The sequence below is a fragment of the Cryptomeria japonica genome, chromosome 2 (assembly GCF_030272615.1).
Source record: "Cryptomeria japonica chromosome 2, Sugi_1.0, whole genome shotgun sequence".
Classification (NCBI taxonomy): domain Eukaryota; kingdom Viridiplantae; phylum Streptophyta; class Pinopsida; order Cupressales; family Cupressaceae; genus Cryptomeria; species Cryptomeria japonica.
Window position 1 is genome coordinate 11,917,592 of NC_081406.1, and position 19,622 is coordinate 11,937,213.

Here is a 19,622-nt window from a genome sequence, read left to right on the forward strand (position 1 = left end):
CCGAATATTTCACAAAGTGGATCGAATTTGTTCCACTTACCCAAGTCACCGGCAAGCAGATCGCCTCATTCATCCTCAACTACATCATTTTCCGGTATGGTGTACCTGTGTCCATCATCACAAATAACGGTCTTCCTTTCAAAAATCAGGATGTCCGTGAACTTTGTGAGAAATTCCACATCCAACACCACTTTTCCACTCCCTATTACCCACAAGGCAATGGTCAGGCCGAAGCATCAAATAAAAACATATTGAGGATCCTAAAGAAGACAGTCAATGATGTCGACCATGATTGGCATGTTCAACTAAATCCAGCGCTATGGGCATATCGAACTAGCATTCGAACCCCTACAAGTGCAACTCCTTATTCATTGGTCTATGGTGCAGAAGCTATCTTACCTATTGAGGTTGAGATACCATCATTACGGGTTTCCTTTCATAATCTCATCGATGATGAAGCCTATAGAGTTTCACGTCTTCAGGACTTAGAGTTACTTGATGAGAAGCGACAAGCTGCATACAACCATCTCAAAGCCTATCGACAGAGCATGAGCAGAAGCTACAATCACCAAGTTAGACCTCATACATTTGAGGTAGGTGATCTTGTTCTATGAGAGAATCCTTGCAACCAACCAAACAGAGAATATCAGGGCAAGTTTGAATCAAACTGGCTGGGCCCATATGTTGTCACTGCTGTCTTCGGGTCCGGCGCATATCAGTTGGCTACATCAGAAGGAGAACCGCTCGCAGATCCAATCAATAGCATGCACCTCAAACGGTTTTATACCTAAGCTGTATAGAGCATCAGGCTCCCTTGCATACCAGAAAATACCAAAAACATTCGGAAAAATGTCCTAAAGAAATACAAAAACATTCAAAAAAAATAAAGAACAATCATGCATCCAAACGGTGAACAACCACTCCGGTGGCACCTTGGGTAAGTGCGATGGTGAAAACCTGGCAAACAAGTGCCACTCGTAAAGACAATGGCTCCAGTATCTTTCTGACTCGTTGTGATCACATTCATGCATCCACACATCCATCCGTCCAAACCATGGCTTGTTATTGATCTACAATCCAAGATAGTACTTCATGCATCTTGCATCCCACTCTATCATAGTCATGTCTAAACATGGGGGCAATACCCTTAAAATCTAGATGATGGAAGTGGATTCTACATTACTGGTGATTCATTGGCAAAAACATTCAAAAATGCCTCACAAAAATCCAAAAACATTCAAAAACAATACAAAGTCCAAACACATCGAAAAACCATCAAAAATCAAACAAAAACATAGCAACACCTTGTACATACTCATCTGTGCAGATACAAAACAAAACATTGACATAATACTCACACAATGACCATTTACCAATTGACCACACAATCAACATCAACACTCAAAACTGTCTTTAAACAAGGATGCATCCTTCCTTACCAAAACAAAGGCAAAAGTGATGTTTTCTTTGACAAGAAAATTATGTTAATCTATCAAATACTCGGTTGATTTGTGAGTACAATCATTTGTTTATCTGTATCAGGATCTTTCAGCATTGTTTTGTATCGTTTGCACATTATTTCTGATGAAGTTCTGGGGCATGTACTAATGGTGTCTATGTGGGAAGTTCACCAAGCTACGTGATCTTATGCCAAATGCAGTCATAGATCATTACGGCTTGCTGACTACAGCGTATACCTCAACCATATGGGCATGAACCATTACCAAGGATCCATATTCTTTATTCTTTATGTATATACTGTTTGTTTGTCAGAACAATGCTCTTTCTTTGGTTCCTCCTCCTCATCCAAATTGGATAAAGGTTTTACCTCTTAGTACGGTATGCACTTGTCTCAGGATATGATCAGCCTAAGATCAAGGAGGACGATCCAAGTCATGCATGAATGGAGATAATCCTTGTTTGTTCCACAAACAATACTCTGGTCGACTTGACCCTTATATCAAGTCGTTTGTATTAACTTGCTATATAAAATCAAAGAAAGGAATACTCAGGTCATCTTGAATCATTATGTCAAGATGCTTGTATTCTCTTCCAACATTTTAAAGCTCAATGATGAAAATAGAGCACTATGGATCATCATTTCATCTCATCTATTTATATCTTGCATTCCATTGCATATCACCCATCCATTCATTCATTCACATATAGGCTTTATATGCAAAAGTGACCATTAAAGCTAGTCTTGGACACAATCACGACCGAGTACTCTGATACATCATCAATGCATCATGCAAAGTCTCAAAAACCTTGCATTCCTCATGGTCATATCATCATCGCATTTAGGTGCATCTTGCATTAAGTCCATTCATGTCATTTTTAAACTTAATATTGCATATAGTTCATTTTTTACATTAGTTTTTGTTAATCATTTGCATCATTGCATCAATCATAAATAATTAGATTCTTTCGCGGGATCAAATTGTCTTTGATTGTTCATCATTTCATTATCCTTTATCATTTATTATTGCATCCATTTATTAAAGTATCTTATTATGTTCATTTTAGGATTCATTCACATTGCATTCATTATCCCTTTTAAAATTGCATTAAGGTGTAGTTATTAAACCATGAGTTGTAGTATCATCACATTATCATTTTTACTTAATCATATTAAGGCATTTAGAATCATAAATTCATTTGTTTCCAAACATTGGTTCATACCATTTTATATATATCCATTATACATATGCATTCATTTAAACATTATCATATAAACATTTGTACTTTACATTTTGTTTATCCATATTACATTCATCTAAAAACATCTAGATGCATATCCATACATAAAATCATTCATCATCACATAAATCATCTCATCATTATATTGCAATAGGAAACACCAAAATCCTATTCATAAATCATCATAAGCCTACATCATCATCATGGAATTACATACATAAAGCATTACATCAAAAATAAAAAACAAATCATACATATATAAGCCTGCATTCATATGTCAATATCCCACATCATAAATCATCATAAAAACATGCATATAAGAAACATCTCATCAAATGCATACATGTACACATATCCATTTAAAGCAATAACTCATCATCCTGCATACACATCCATACATATCAACTGCATATCATCAAAATATGGGATCTCCTCATATATATCATCTCATATATCAGAGTACAATGAAGTCTACAAAATTGGCTACCAAGAGCCATCCAAGATACAGTCCAAAAAATAAACAATGATACAATACATATATGCAAAAATGCTCTCTCAAATGCCACTCTGGCAAGATGTTGTACTACCACCACCATTGCCATCTGCTCCACCATTGGTGCCTGCACCCCCTGATCCATCTCTCCATGAAGGCCTCATCGAACCCCCACTCACTCCTGCATCCCCTGATCTCTCCCTCCGTAGAGTACCTATCACACCCCCACTGCTCTGCACCCTCTACGATCGCTCTGATCTAGCCTGTCACATCTGAGAATAGCTAAGAGCTCGCTGACTAGTTGATACCACTTGCTCATATAAACCCCGCCAGTAGTCTATCTCTTCCTGTGCGGCGAGCTCTCCGCATCTCTCTCATCACCTCCCCTGTAGGCCCCTATGCTCCTACTCTGACCCAAACTCTCTCCTGCAGCTCTGCCAATCTCTCCATTGCACTATCCCTCTCCTGCAGCACTACTGTCAGCTCTGACTCCCGTGCAAATAGCTGTACATCCCTAGCTACCACCTCCACCTCCAAATCCTCTATCCGGGTCTGCAAACGTACTATCATGTGATCTCATAGATCTCCAGTGGCTCCCTCCCCAGTATCCATAGCTGCCTCACCTGTACCACCCTCTCCTGTAGCTCCCTCCCCTCTGTCCATCAGAATCTCCCTCTCCATCCCCCTCCCACTCAGCCAAACTCCTCCATGTATCAATGGTCCCTGTGATATCTATAGAGGCAGTCCACCTCTCCCTCTCCGCTGACTCCACATCCCCAACCCACCACCTCCTCCACCTCCTCCTGCATCTCCTCTTCCCCCTGCCCTCGGTCCTCGACCTCCTGCCCTCCTCTGTCTTCGTCCCCTCTCATCCTCAAAATCCGAGATCAGCTCTGCTAGATCAGATATCCGTAAGATCGGGTGTGCTGCCTGGTACTATGTGTACTCATCTGACACTCCTGCATCCACAACCCTCGATCGTATGTCCCACAGCCTCGCCTACAGTGTCTGAAACTCTGCCAGTGCCTGATCATACGGTAGCACTGGCCCCCATGTGTACCTCTCCCGAATAACCTGAGCATACTCTCTTGATCCACTGGGCAGTCCAAACTGCCTCATCACTCTCCCGGACACCTGTCTCTCCACATGGTACGAGGTCCTCCCAATGAGGAATCGAGTCATAAAAACATACGACAGTACCTCTGCATCATCATCCCATGGCTCACACTCTAGGTATGGACGCCATATAACTGTATCCAGATCGTCCAAAGCTCGCCGCCACCACTCTAACTTCCCCAGGTGGGGTTGACTTATCATGCCACTATACATGAACATATACGGCTAGTCTACTGCGTGGAATCTCAGACTCACTGGTCGAGTCACTGGTAGGTGCTCCCAGGCCCAAATATGTAGTAGCATCATGCCCACTGCTAAGGAACCCCTCTCCCGGTAAACCACCTCATGGAGCTCCTGGTACAGGTGCGCCAACACGCACTACCTCCACACAAATTAGGTCCCCTCGGTCATCATCATCTCGATCACTTGCCCCCACCCCACAGCCAAACCATGTGATCGCCTGTCTGGACAAAGAAGTCCTCCCACAATACCTGATAAAACTATTGGAAGAGGCTCATATAACGTCGCTATCTCCTCCCAGGCAATGGAGCCATCATCAATGAACACGTCCTCATTAAAAATCCTTTGAACTGCAAGGGTCCTTCAGGATCTGTCATATGTAACCAGCTCCCCCCGAGTCAGAATCCGTAGGATGCACCACACATCCTCTAGGGTCACTATCATCTCCCCCTGTGCCAAATGGAAGGTGCACGTCTTGTTGTGCCATCGCTCTGCTAATGCTGTAATCAATCCGTGATTCATATGAATCACGAACATGTGCATCACCTCATATAGTCCAGTCACGGCAATGCAATCAATCTCTGCCTCTGTCAATCAATCTTGCAACCCCTGTGTCGCAGGATGTCGCTCGCGTAACTGCAACACACCTAGCTCCTCCTGCACATGGACATTCATCAATCATCATCAGTTGTTTTATTTTCAAACTTTCTTAAGTTTCAACCTAGACTATCAATAGATACTTTGATCAAGTATCTTCAGGTCTCAACAGGTAAGCAATCATGGCCACCTAGACTTCAACGGGAATTTATCCTACAAATGACCTAAGTCTCATCAGGCTGCTATGGTTCAAAACAACTCCCACTTCACATCGCCATCCATCCATCATTAGCATCAGGAGATTTTCTTCATCCAAACTGGGGCATCTTTTTATCCTAAAGCAAAAGCGTTATTTTCGCAACAATAGCGCTAGTTTTGCAACAATAGCACTACAACCCTAACAAAAGCGCTTAATAAGCTATCCCATAGCGCTCAAACTATAAATGCGCTAAAACAACTACACATTAGTGCTACTTAAAAGCAATAGCGCTCAATTAAACACTTAATAGCGCTTATTAATCAATAGCGCCCAAACTTGCATGCAATAGCGCTAAAACATTGCAAAAGCGCTCAAACAAAGGGGCAATAGCGCCATTGCGGCACAATAGCACTAGTTCATGGAGCAAAAGTGCCAAAACCATAGTTCTAGCGCTCTTGCTCCGACTTGACTTCGACTTAGCTAAAAACGTATAAATAATGCATAAAAATTAAAATTTCAAATTTGCGTACCACTGGTCCGTAGTCGTCTGGGCGCTGGAACCGTCAGACTCGCTCAAATCTGTGCTCTGCAATCGGTATCAGCATCTTAACTGCTGCTCGCTCCTCCAAAATGTCCCTATCAGAGCTCTGGTTTCACACTGGTCGCGGTTACAAATGATCCTGTTTTCACCCCTTTCACCCCATTTATACCCTTTGTCGTCACCATAACTTCCCCCCACTCACCACCGTGGTCCCCGTGAACTTATCGAGCCCCCCATTTCTCCCTTTTTCCTTCGATTTCTTCTATTTTCACCCGTATGGCTAACTTCTTCTCTTCTAACACCCTGCCAATTTTCATTCTTTTTCGAGAGATTGCCCGATTTTTCAAAAAAAATTTGGCCCATCTCTCGAGGAGGCATCCCACCCATTAAATTTACATTATATGGGGCATTTCTTCACACCAGTTTTTCTTTCTTTCTTTGAAACGACGCGATAAACCGCACCGTCTCAAAGAGGGGCAAATGTAGTCACACAAATCTGTCCAGCTTAATTAAATAAATATTTGCTATTTATTTGATTAAAAATCCACTAGCCATCAGTTAATTAAATTAATATTTAATTAATTTATTCCCAAACATTCTTCTATTAATTAAATAAATTATTCAATTTATTTTAATTAATTCATTAAATCAAATTCCAATCAATCAAATAAATAAAATATATTTATTTAATTAAATCTCCCTATTCCTCTTTTAAATAAATTAAATAAAAACATTTACTTAAATCATTATCCCCCCCCCCTTGCATTTTCCTACAAATGCAACTTGCACACATTTATTGAAATAAATGAATTTTTATTTTAAATAAAATCTTATTTTCCCTCACCCACCAAATCCACTTGCAAAATCTAATCCCCTTTTAGATTCTTCTAACCCCTTCCTAATTAGCCTAATCCATCCCCTAATTATTGTTACATTCCTAAGCAAAATGGAGTCACTTCTCAAAGACTTCAAAAGTCTTTGAAAAACATTTAATGCTTTGTGTGTTCAACAAATTAACCCCCAAAGTCTTCCAAGACCACTAATGGCTCTTACATGACCATTTATGGCTCTTACATAACCATTTATGGTTATTTCAAACTTGTCTCCCCAAACATTTATTGTTTTGACCATATTCATCATTTTCACATTTGCACAAGAGTTTATCCATTGGATAAAAACTTTATTCTTTGAATAAAGAGTTTATTCATTCAAATAACCTTGACTTTAACTCCCAAGGTCATATCAAACATTTAATGTTTATTCCCTCCCCTCTCAACCTATCTCACATTGACACTTGTCATCCTGGGATAGGGTTGAAAGCCCTCACATGGATTTGAAATCATTCAATCCTGACCCTTGTTGAGATCGCTCAATCTCAACCATCCATTGCTCCATTTTCCTTATAAATAGAGCCCATTTCTTCATAATCTAGATCCTGAAAACTTGTATGCATTTAACCTATAGGCATTTTGGAAAGCATTTAGCATAGAAAACTCTTATATTGTCATTTTGGTTAAAATAAATCATTTTAGTATCAATAGCTTAAATATTAGCTTCTTTATTTACATTTAGAGCAATACTAAAATCTCAATCCTCCATAAGCATCCATAGTGCAAAAAGCTGCTGAGAGCTACACTATTTTGGAACTTGGAGAGAAGAGGAACAAGGGAGAAGGATCTAAGAGCATGTTAGGAGGTATTTGAAGATGCCTCATCATATTTGCTTCTTTAGTTAAATATGCTTTCATGATTTTAGTGTCTCTTTTGATATGCATGTTTAGATTAGTTTTTGATTAACTAACACTAACAGTTTCTTGTCTTGTGTGTGGTTTATCTTAGACTAACCTTGTCCATTTTGCAGAGCATCAATATGTTTATGTTTATTTGTTATATTAGCACAAAACAAAATTTAACCTTAACACTATACGTAAGGAATAACATAAATTAAATGATAATAATAAACTAATTATAATTCTTCATGTGTAAATCTAGAATTAAACATTAAAAAAAAATTAAATTAAAATAATTATCATCTTCTTGAAATATTAATTACTGAACAAAATTTAACTCTAACTCTAAACCTACCTGCACACTAAATAAATTTGAGCCCTAATCCTAACCTGAGAACAAATTGAACTTTAAACCTAAACCTAATTTAATTAGAGTTATAACACTAAGGTCCTGAAAGTAATTAAATTTAATAAACCAAATTGAACTCTAATTTTAACACAAAGCTTTAAGCCAAATTCACCCCTATTCTTAAACCTAATTGAATAATCTATTAATTTGAACCTTACACCAACTCCTAAACTATGTGCAAAACGGGCTCAAGAAGAAGGGAGTTCTGAAGCGAGAGTCGAGGCAAATGAACTTGTTGAAGAACACAATATAGTTGATGAACATAGGGAGGAGATTGTCCAAGTTGAACCAATGGAGACCTTTGAAGGAGAGGGGTCAGGCTCCTTACCTCCTACCACTGATATGGATGAGCATATTGTGGATCTAGCTAAATAGGTGAAGAGAAATATTTCTTATAAAAATTTAGATCATTTACTTGAAATGAATGTGGATGAGTTGAAATGTCTCAACGAAGAACCTAGACATACTAAAAGGAGGTCAATGAATATAAGTGCAAAAGAAATAATGTCTCATTTCAACAATCTTGATACTACACTAGAAAAAGCTCAATTGTTATCAATTGTACTTACTCGTAAAGACTTAATAGATCCATTGAAATTGTTGACTATAGATACAACAAATCAAAAGAGGAAAATTTCTCAGCTAAAAAAATCTATTGTTGATAATGTTAAGAAAGGTTTGGTGAACATTGGTACAAAATATCAAACAGTAGATATTACCATTTCAAGAAGAGTGATGTTGACAACTTTAGTAAATGAAAGATTGCCTCAAAAAAGACAAATCTCTTTACTGTCATCTGAGTTTGGTTTTAATAGAAGGAAAATATCTAAATATGTTAAAAGGAGAAAGATTTTGGATGATACTACCTCAGAAGGGAATTGGGCAATTATGTGTAGAGCTCCTCGTTCTGATAGAATTGAAGATGTTGTTAGGAACTTTGTGACAAGTTTTTGGAATGATAATACTCGTCCTTCATCAAACAGTAGAGATGTTATCAAGCAAAGGATTGGTCTTGATCGTTATGATCTCCATGTAAAAAATTGGATAGAAACAACAAAACATGAATTGTATGTGTTGTTTACTAAAACAAACCCTCATATAAAGATTGGACAAACCATGTTTGAATGGTTAAGGCCATATTATGTGAAGTTAAACAAAGTTTTTGAAACTTGTTGTTGTTGTTATCACATCGAATTTGACTTGTACTATCAGGTGTTTCGAAAGATTGGAGAAGATAGTGATGGTTATGAAAATGCTCCTCCTAAACGAACAAGTCAATTCATAGCATCCATCTTATGTGATAAATCAGATGATAATGCAACCGGTCAAATAAATTGCATAAGAGGAATTTGTGGAACATGCGGGGACCTGGCTAAATTGCCTTTGAGAGATGAAGATACTGAAATGAGGAAGATGATAAATTGCAAGAGTTACAAGTACAAAAAATTTGAAACAAAATTTGGAAAGGAATCTACAAGGCTAGATTATGTAGAAGAGGAAATACCTATTGGAACATTTATGGAAAATTTTCGTAAGTTGATAAAACCATACATATGCCATGGTTTTTTTGCCAAGTGGCAAGTAGAACAATTTAAAAGATTAAGAGACACTTTCCCACTTGGAACTATTCTATCTGTAGTTGACTTTGCAGAGAATTACTCTTTTGCACATCAAAAAGAGATTCAATCAGAGTATTACTTTTCAAAGCAAATCACTATTTTGGTGCATGTGTGTTATCGACATGCACAGATGAATTTGGATGGTGTTGATAGTACATTTAAAAATCGTGCCATTAAGAAAGAGTACCACTTCTATATCAGTGATGATAAGGAGCATGATACACTTTTTGTACAACATTGCTTTAAGAAGTTTTTTGAATATTTGAAAGATAGAGGTATAACAATAGTTAAACATTTTGTTTGATCTGATGGATATGCAACACAATTCAAATCTTCGAGGCCATTTTATTCACTATGTAGATATCATCAAAATGACAAAATACCACATGTTTGGAGTTTTTTTGAGAGTGGACATGGAAAGGGCGAACATGATGGTGCAGGAGCTTGTATCAAACATGCTCTAAAAAAGCATCAAATAAATTACACAGGAGAACATATAGAAGATGCACATGATGTTGTTGAATGGTGTAAAAAACACTTTGAGCAACCTAATTATCCTAGGGAATCATCATCGAGAACATACAGACCCATTCCATATAGAATGTTTTGGGAGATAACCGATACGTGTTCTCTTTTAGTGTTTTATTTAATTTTTTTAAATTTTTTTAAAAATACAATCCTAGTTTAAATGTTTCAATTTAACAACTTGATCTACATTTACATGTTCTTGTACACATGTACATTTTACAGATGTGGATAAAATATCAATGCATGGATACAAGAGCGTGGAGAGGACGAGATCTTTGCATTGTGTCATGAGTACAAATAATTGCCCATGGACATTATACACTAGGGATTATTCATGTTTTTGTTCTGAATGCATTTTCAAAAACTATGTTGATTGCAAGAACCAAGAGCTTGGATATGTTAGTGAATGGAAATTGGTGCCACTAGATGTTTCTGACACATATGAGGATTCAAATGAGGATGAAAACTTTGAAGACATTCCTTTGATTTCTGGTGATTATGATCATATTTCAGGATTGATTAAAAAAGGTACATATGACGTACACATGTAAATATTTCCTTAAAAATGGCATGTAACTTAGAATTTATTTAACTTGTGTCAAATTGCAGGAGATATTTTTGCAGTCATAAAAGAAGATGGAAATATGGAAGGTGTTAGTTATTATTTATTGCGTTGCACAAAAGAGAGAAAGAAGTTATCAAAATCTGAAATGAGTGATGGAATGTCATTTCCCACGGGTTTGAACTGATTTGAATATGTATGTACAAATCACTTACGTGCAAATTTTTAATTTCTCACGTTTCTTATATACATGTACATGCAGGCTCAGTTGTAGTGCAAGGGACATATTTCAAACAAGTTAAAATTGTTTAACATGGGATTCATTTCACTGAATACCAAATTGACAACAAGGTATATCAGTATAGTCACTTGGTCATTGTTGTTGGTCTAATTCTTCAAACAGTTCCACGTCGAGGGCGGTCTCAAAAGTGGAGACTAGATAGTGAAGATCATGACAAAATATTAAGTGTTATTGAAGAGCATTTTGAACCACTTGATCTGGTATGAACTATATATATTTAGTAATCCAAAGTACACATGTGGTTCAACCCACATGAATTGAATTAATACTTGATAAATTCTAGATCTCTTAACTTGTTTTGCAACTTGGATAAATATTGTTTAAGTTTAAATACATGAAATTTTTAACTATATCAAATTAGGATGTATGAATTTAATTCAAGTATGTACATGTTTAATTTGTATGTATATAGTACTGTATCTAATTTTAAATGCATGTAATTTGTAAGGACCACTTGTTAAAATAATTTAATTAAAAATGCATATTTAAATTAGAATGTAATATGTACATGTGTAAAATTGATATATGGAATTAGGACATGTACATGTTGTGAACTATTTAACTACAATATACATACCTAGAAGCACATACGATGTGAACTATTTAGTACATGACCTATTAAGTTTAGTTTGTTCATTTGATATTAATTAGTTCAAGTGTGATTTTTTTATTGTTCATTGGAGTGGATATACTCTTTTGTTTGAACATGCTCTTTTAAATTTGAATGCATATCTACTGTATGTACATACGTGTTACATGTAGTTTAAATTTAAAGTTTTAGCTCTAACATGTGCATTCTTGATAATATATATAAATTTGAAAGTTTTAGAGAGCATGTGAATTCTTGATCATATATATATTTAAAGTGTACACATAAGTATTTCTAACATGTGCACGTGATATATATATATATATATATATAATCCAGTCCAGTCCATCGAACATAAAGTACATATATAATCTAACATGTATGCACATGTGCACATGGAATATATAATCTAACATGTACATATGCATGAAATATATAATCTCTAGTCTAAGCTTCATATCACATGATGCAGGAAATATATATAATCAGATCAAACACAACAAAGGTATAAAGTATAATCTAGTCTAAACTTCATAGATGCATGAAATATACAATATAATCAAACATGTAAATGAGGTATAAAGAATATAATCTAGTGTAAACTTCATACATGATGCATGCAATATATATAATATTATCAAACACAAACCAGGTATAAAGTATAATCTAGTCTAAACTGCATACATGCATGAAATATATATAATCCGATCAAACACAACTAGGTATAAAGTATTTATCTAGTCTAAACTTCATACATGCATGAAATATACAATATGATCAAACATGTAAACAAGGTATTTAAAGAATATAATCTAGTGTAAACTTCACACATGATGCATGAATTATATATAATCCATATAAAACACAAACCAGGTATAAAGTATAATCTAGTCTAAACTGCATACATGCACGAAATATATATATAATCCGATCAAACACAAACAAGGTATAAAGTATAATCTAGTCTAAACTCCATGTACATGCATGAAATATATATAATCTGATCAAACACAAACCAGGTATAAAATATAATCTAGTCTAAACTTCATGTACGTGCATGAATACATATATAATATCAAAGTCTATAAAAAGATAAATGTAAATGAGCTATAAAGTCTAGAGCAAATCAACAGGGATCATGTTGGCTACGAAATAAGTGACCATCTGAGGGAGACTCCTGGTGAGAGTCTAGATGTCCAATAGACCCCTGCAAAAGTAGAATTTATTTAAATATTAAATATAATATATCTATCTCTCTAGACGTGCATGCACATCAAATCCAAGTAGAGTTAAATATAAATTGTAACATGCATGTATACATACATGTACATATATGTACCAAAAACCATATCTAACCTGTCCACTAACAACATCTAAAGAATCTCTCCTACGCACAGGCTCAAAGCTCAAGGAAGGAGTGACATGAGCTAACTGTTATACATACACGTGTATATATATATATATATATATATATAAAAGGATTAGTCCACGATCAATTTAAATGATCTATAAATTAAAACTCAGAACTAGATTATTTATTAAACATGATCTATATATATATATATATTTCTCCTACAAATTTACAACATGTATACATATCTTCTAAAAATTTAAATGCACATGTACATGTACATACCTGTGTATCAAGAGTAGGATGTATAGTCTAATCCTGTCTTGTGATCATATCAACAACATCACTCATGCCTTCATATCTCTCTCTAGTTGTACATATCACTGAGGAGTGCAAGGGGCTAACTAGATGAGTGGGCATCATGGATGAAGTGTCTGACTATAGTAGCATGTCCATAAACCTAGTGTGGTTCAAATCTCACAGCTGCTCCTGAAATGAGTCCAAACCCTCATATGTGATATGGACCTCATCAGCTCGTATCTCCTCCTCAAATGAATCCAAGCGGCCCTCATCTGTGATATGGATTTGATCAGCTCGTAGCTCCTCCTCTGCGGCAACAGAGTGATCTATAGGTGGGTCAATGCTTGGAGAATGCGCAGAGTGATGAGAAAGTTGTGACTGCCTCAAGGTATGCATCGATGCTGCTGTAGCCTGACCATCTTTGAGAATCTCTTCTCTAACATCGCCCTATGGTATCCCAAGTCGAGATGAAATAAAACTGTAAGCATGTAGTAGGTCCTCCGCTAAATACTATGACATCTGTACATGTCTACTACCTCTGACTATAGCTGCTACCTCATTTGGGGAGGGGATGCCAGCAGTAATATACCAATCATCTGAATCTGAAGCCCCCCCGTGAATAGAAGATGCATGATCTGTGGATGATCACAAATGTGGTCGACTTATCATATATTTGCCCAGCCTATCAGATGATATGGTGGTTGTTGCTGATGCAATCTGTCCAATCCTATCAATTGCTTCTCTCTAAGAAGCAATCACAACATGATCTGCTATGGGGGCCATGACTGGGACTACTGTAGGAAATCTCTGGCCAACAAGGTCCCTATGTCTAGGCGGAGCTCTATCATGCCTACGATATGCATCTCTATCAACTATCCTACCCCTCCCCTATCCATAATATCCTGGAATATCAAGGTAGTTTGGTTTCATCTGACAATGAACCTCAGCAAATACCTGTTGTGCAAAGTATAATGGTACCTAGTTGTTATTAGGATAACAACCATGGGCAGCTAAGAAGTATGGGTAAATCAATGATGCAACCTGTGGGTCGATACATCTCGTGACTTGATAGCCCCTCACCTTACTCTTCTCCTGATACTGTGGAAAGCATCTCTCCTTGATGGTCTCCTTCGAGACCACCCCCACCATATCAGCAAAAGAATGAGGACCCCTCACCTCACTCCTCAACTGTCTATATATATCCTGTATAACCTCAGGTGAGAATGAAGTGTGAGAAACTAAGCGGTCCCTCAATGTTCACAAACTATAAAAAATAGATGTGCATGTACTCGTGTACATGCCATCAGTACGGGGGTCATCTAATATGGCCCTCAACCTATGCAACTCATGATCACTGTACTAGAAAATAGTAGCAATGTCGGGTGAGGGGAGATCCTGTTGTGGAGGATCAATATCATCAATGTGTGGCTCTTGATCAGGAGCTTGCACGGGTGGATCCTGATCAGGAGCCTGCGCAGGTGGATCCTGATCAAGAGCCTATGTAGGTGGATCCTAATCAGGAGCCTGCAAGGGTGGATCCTGATCAGGAGCCTGCGCAGGTGGATCCTGATCAAGAGCCTATGTAGGTGGATCCTAATCAGGAGCCTGCGAAGGTAGATCCTGGGATGCCATCTATCTAGGTACATGTCATAAAGTTAAAATAAATATGTAAGCACACACACACATGAAGTGCATTTAATTTAACATTAAAAATTAAAATCAATTAAATTGCAGAGAGAGAGAGAGATCATTTTCATGAGAGAGAGAGAGACAGAGAGAGACAGAGACAGAGAGAGACAGAGAGAGACAGAGAGAGATTATACATATAAATCTTCACGAGAGAGAGAGATCATTTTTCATTTTCAAAAATTTAGATCTTCAAGAATACATATAAAATTCAAATATTTCAGAGAGAGAGAGATAACATATATTTCAGATCTAGAGATAACATATATTTCAGAAAGATAGAGAGATATAACATGTGTATGTTTAAATCTTTGAAATATATAAAAAATTCAAGAACATGATATATAACATGGAATGCAACAAGTCTCTAAATTTTTTGACAATTTTTTTGTTTTTGAACTCCATATCTAAAAAAAATAGAGGTCATTGTATTTTTGTAATTTGGGCCCATATGATTATAAAATTATTAAATCTGTAATATGTGATTTTAAGGGGAATGTCATATGTACACTAGGATGTTATAAGGGGTCATACGTGACTCCTAAGGGGTCACTCATGTGTTAACACATGTGTGACCCCTTAGGACACTATGTGATGGACTAAGGGGCATGTTGTTCACAGTAGGATTTTATAAGGGGTCATATGTGGTCCTAAGGGGTCATGCGTGTGTTATAACACATGTGTGACCCCTTAGCACCACATATGACCCCTTAGGACACTATGTGATCCTAAAGGGAATGCCATATGTACACAAGGATGTTACAAGGGGTCATATGTGACCTACTAAGGGGTCACGCATGTGTTAATGCACGCGTGACCCCTTCGGACCACATATGACCTCTTAAGACACTATGTGATGGACTAAGGGGTATGTCGTTCACACTAGGATTTTATAAGGGGTCATATGCGGTTCTAAGGGGTCACACATGTGTTATAACACATTTGTGACCCCTTAGGACACTATGTGATCCTAAGGGGAATGTCATATGTACACTAGGATGTTATAAGGGGTCATATGTGACCTACTAAGGGGTCATGCATGTGTTAATGCATGCGTGACCCCTTAGGACCACATACGACCCCTTAAGAGACTATGTGATGGACTAAGGGGTATGTTGTTCACACTAGGATTTTATAAGGGGTCATATGCGGTTCTAAGGGGTCATGCATGTGTTATAACACATGTGTGACCCCTTTGGACCATGTGTGACCCCTTTGTGAAGGGGAATGTCATATACATACTAGGATGTTATAAGGGGTCATATGTGACCTACTAAGGGGTCACGCATGTGTTAATGCATGCATGACCCCTTAGGACCACATACGACCCCTTAAGACACTATGTGATGGACTAAGGGGTATGTCGTTCACACTAGGATTTTATAAGAGGTCATATGCGGTTCTAAGGGGTCACTCGTGTTATAACACGTGTGACCCCTTAGGACCACATATGACCCCTTAGGATACTATGTGATCCCTTTTTGACCCCTTAGGACACTATGTGATCCTAACGGGAATGTCATATGTACACTAGGATGTTATAAGGGGTCATATGTGACCTACTAAGGGGTCACGCATGTGTTAATGCATGCATGACCCCTTAGGACCACATACGACCCCTTAAGACACTATGTGATGGACTAAGGGGTATGTCATTCACAATAGGATTTTATATGGGGTCATATGTGGTTCTAAGGGTGATATAACACATGTGTGACCCCTTGGGACCACATATCACCCCATAGGACACTATGTGATCCTAAGGGGAATGTCATATGTACACTAGGATGTTATAAGGGGTCATATGTGACCTACTAAGGGGTCATGCATGTGTTAATGCATGCGTGACCCCTTAGGACAAGATATGACCCCTTAAGACACTATGCGATGGACTAAGGGGTATGTCATTCAGACTAGGATTTTATAAGGGGTCATATTTGGTCCTAAGGGGTCATGCATGTGTTATAACACATGCATGACCCCTTAGGACCAAATATGACCCCTTAAGACACTATGTGATCCTAAGGGGACTGCCATATGTACACTAGGATGTTATATGTGATCCTCTATGGTCCTAAGGGAACGTATAGTGTCACCGGGGGCATATGTGGTCTTAAGGGGTCATGTTTTGCATGTAATAGGATGCGAAAATGGGTCACATTGTAAAGGATTTATTTTGTCTAATTTGTTTAAATTTGTTATCTAAATTTTCTAATGATTTTTTAAATTAAAATTTATTAATTTTTCTAACGTTTAATTTACTATATTTAGGTTTGTGACATTTTTCTAATTTTCTTTTTTTGCTAATGTTTTTCTAAGTTCTAATTTACTACCTTAGTTTTCTATGTTTTTCATAACAATTTTTTAAAATGTTGAAAAAAAAATACTTATATACAATTATTTAATTTTAAAAACAAATTGACATATTTCAATCAAAACATTAAATTATCAAACATTTTTCTAAAGTAATGAAAAACAATAAATTATCAAACATTTTTCTAAAATGCTGAAAAACAATAACTATACAATTATTTAACTAAAAAAATAAATTAACAAACAAATTATTTATTAATTTAATAAAAAAAGACATTATTAAACCAAACAAAGGGTTATTTTGTGCACCTGATATAATGAAGGTTGAAAATTGAAATATGAGAGATGCTAGCTGCTGCAGACAAAGCACGTTGACGTGATGCTGACGACTGGTTCGATCAAACCCCCATTGGACAGAAAAAGACAACTTTGACAATGACTCTTTAACCGTCACATTCACTATTTATAAAAGTTTTTAAAAAACCTAACCGAAAATGGGTTCGAGCGAATGGGGGGTTCAAGCGAATCCCTTAAAATATTAATATTTTGGTGGGTTCGCTCGGACCAAAAATCCACCTGTGGTTTGAGCGAACCCATGACCGCAAACCAGTTCGCTCGAACTCGGAGGGGTAGTTCGAGCGAACAAGCCTATTTCGCTCGAAGCCCACAAAAAATAAACTTCCCGCTTTCGCCAAATTCCTTCGCTAGCGAAAGTGGGAATCATTAATGTGGGAGTACTTGGAAGGTTGCAAACTTGTGTGATGAGAGACTTGTTCTTGTCATTGTGAAAAGAAGTCGAGGAAATTGATTGGTGATTCTGTAACAAAGGAATCGTGAAACCGATTGTGAAGTTAATCTTCTGGAATGTTGCCTGAATTGAGACTGGATTAGAGAATGTATCTGTAACTTGTATGTAAATTTTTTATTACTATAATATAGAGATAGTTGCTTTGGTGTGTGGGTTTTTCACCCGAAGTGTTTTCCCACTTGAAATTTGGTGTACATTTTTGTGATTGTGTTTTTCATGTTTCTATGTTTTATTCTGTGTTGAGTATCTTAATTGGTGTAATTTGAATTGAAACACATTACTGCTTCTCTCCTCTAAAAATTAACATTTGGAAGGCGTTTTCTGCACTCTACTTTCCTATCACTTCTGCCTTCCATGATCAATCTCCGCCTCATGGCTGCCGATGTGATTTAGCCCTTCCATTCACCATTCCTAGACCCTGCAATCTCAGGGTCCCTGTTGCGAGTCTAGTGATGTGGCACTCTGCCATGTGGGGGCTTTTCCTCCGAGTGTGGCTCATGGGGTGTGGACCTAGGCGCTAGTGGTGCAAGTGGGTGGCCGGCTTCCAATGGTGACAACAGTTTGTCAACTTTTGGTGGTGATAGTAGATGACTTAGTTCCTCCAAAGTCTTCTTGTGTCTAGCTTTGGCAATCTTGCCCTCCCACAAGGTTCGGGACAAGGAAAAAGAAGATGTTAATACTAAAGAAGGGTGGTCCCTTCCAAATGACAACCCTAACCACATTGATGTATGGGGTCACCTCCTTCGATCACTGCTTTAGGCATTATCTATTTCTCTCTGTGTTTGCTGCTCTCCAAACTTGACCCGTGTTTAATTCATTTTTTGATAATTTGGACTCTACCTATTTGACTCTGAAAGGTGATTTTGTATCCCGTATTTTTTTAAAAATAGTATGCTTTATCTTAATTAATCAAAATGGCTACTATGCATAATAAAATGGTACTGTTGAATAAACCAATCATAATTTATAGTTTCGACCGTCCAATTGCAAGCAATACCAATTTATTGCGAACATGTTAGATGAGTGTGTAACCAATTTTATATCACTGGGGAAGTCCTAAATTTGAAAGATTTTTAGTTGTCCCCTTTTCGTATTGTGAATTTCCACAAATGATTGATGGAATTTGTGAGCTTCTTCTTTGTGACAAAACCAATCATTTCTTATAGTTTTGACCGTCCAATTGCAAGCAATACCAATTTATTGCGAACATGTTATATGACCGTGTAACCATTTTTATATCACTACATGTTCACCCTAACTTCATGCTTCTCAAAATCATGTGGACATTTCAAAATAATTTCAATTTTACACAACGACTTACTTGTCAAGTCCCCTACTTAAAAATAAAATTTCAAGTCCACATGGTCAAATATAATTCCACATCAACATGCATTTTTGTGAAGGTGTACAAAATGGTCCCAAATTGCCATAAGACCCATAGGTGTGCACTAAGTCATGTTTACTTGTGCGCTGATGTGGCATCACATTATTGGTTTATTTTTGAATTTTAGAGGTACTTTTTTGGGAATAAGCATTGACGT